The sequence below is a fragment of the Trichechus manatus genome, unplaced genomic scaffold (assembly GCF_000243295.1).
Source record: "Trichechus manatus latirostris isolate Lorelei unplaced genomic scaffold, TriManLat1.0 scaffold00040, whole genome shotgun sequence".
Lineage (NCBI taxonomy): Eukaryota > Metazoa > Chordata > Mammalia > Sirenia > Trichechidae > Trichechus > Trichechus manatus.
The window spans coordinates 12,435,058-12,437,016 of NW_004443976.1; positions in this window are offsets into that span (position 1 = coordinate 12,435,058).

Below are 1,959 nucleotides of genomic sequence, written 5' to 3' on the forward strand. Positions count from 1 at the left end.
ACATATGGTAAAAACAAAACAAAAAAGTTGCCATCAAGTTAGCCTCTACTCATGGTGACTGCGTGTGTGTCAGAGCACAACTGTGTTCCATAGGGTCTTCAGTGGCTTATTTTTTGGAAGTAGATCGCCAGGTCTTTCTTCCCAGGCGCCTCTGGGTGGACTTGAACCTCCAACCTTTTGGTTAGCAGCTGAGCACTTAACCGTTTGCACCACCCAGGGGCTCCTAGTATATATTTAGCTAACCAAAATGTTGGAGGTTTGAGTCTACTCAGAGGTGCCTTGGAAGAAAGGCCTGGTGATCTAGTTTAAAAAAAAAAGCAGACACTGAAAACCCTGTGGCACATAGCTGTACTCAGATACAGGTGGGGTCGCCATGAGTCAGAGCTGACTCCATGGTAACTTGCTTTTTAATATATGTTTCCTCAGCTGTTAATATACATGTGGCAGCCAGCCTTCAAGATGCCCGTCAGTTATCCCTGCCTTCTGGCGTCCACGTCGTGTGTGGTCCCCTCCCACGTTGACTAGGGCTGACCTGTGTAACCAGTAGGATATTGTGGAAATGATGGAGTGTTACTTCTGAGGTGAGGTCATAAAGGAAGTTGTGGCTCACAGGGGACACGGCTAGAGGGTGTCCTCTTCTCCTTGATTTTGGCCCCAGGAGACCTTGAGCGGAGGACCTAGTTGAGCCACGCTGGTCGTTTGTTACTCGGCAACAGAAAAACATGTACAGGAAGCTCTGGCCCTGAGGACCTTGCACAATCCCAGGTGCGCCTTCTTAAAGGAATAAATAAATGTAAAGGGCGGTGAGCTGTCCGAGCGCATCTGTCTCCCACCACCGGGGGCAGAGTTTTGCTTTTAGCTACTTTTTTTGTTTCTCAGCGTTATCTCTAGTAGTTTGCAGAGGGCTTTCTTATAAATTAGCAGCCCGGGGTATTCTACTGTTTGTTTGGCTTTTTTTACAAGGTTTTATCACCTCAAACTCCATTCTAAAGTTACTGGCTCTGAAGGGTGTCTTTCAGCCCTGATCCAAACACTGCTCCCTAAACACTGAGCTTGGGGAACGTGACTATAGAGTTGTTAGTTGCTGTCAAGTCGATTCCTACTTATGGAGACCCCATGTGTTACAAAGTAGAAGTGCTGCATAGGGTTTTCTTGGCTGTCATCTTATTATTTTATTTATTTTATTGTACTTTAAGTGAAAGTTTACAATTCAAGTTAGTCTTTCATACAAAAATTTATACATACATTGTTATGTGACCCTAACTGCACTCCCTGTACTGTGACAGCACACTCCTCCTTTCCATCCCTGATCTCCCATGTCCATTCAACCAGCTCCTGACCCTCTCTGCCTTCTCATCTCACCTCCGGACAGAAGCTGCCCATTTAGTCTCATGTATCTACCGGAGCTAAGAAGCACACTCTTTGCAAGTATCATTTTATGTCCCATAGTCCAATCTAATCTTTGACAGAAGAGTTGGCCTTGGGAATGGTTTTAGTGCTGGGTTGACAGAGAGTCCGGGGAGGCCATGCTTTCTGGGGTTCCTCCAGTCTCAGTCAGACCATTAAGTCTGGTCTTTTTCTAGAATTTGAGTTCTGCACCCCACTTTTCTCCTGCTCCATCAGGGACTCTCTGTTGTGTTCTCTGTCAGGGCGGTCATTGGTGTACCATCTAGTTCTTCTGGTCTCAGGCTGATGGAGTCTCTGGTTTATGTCGCCCTTTCTGTATCTTGGGCTAATGCTTTCCTTTTGACTTTGGTGTTCTTCATTCTCCTTTACTCCAGGTAGGTTGGGACCAGTTGATGCATCTTAGAGGGCCCCTCACTAGCGTTTAAGACCCCAGATGCCACTCACCAAAGTAGGATGCAGAACATTTTCTTAATAAATTTTGTTATGCCAGTTAACCTAGATGTCCCCTGAAAGCATGGTCCCCAAACAGCTGCACCTGCTGCTCTGTCCCTC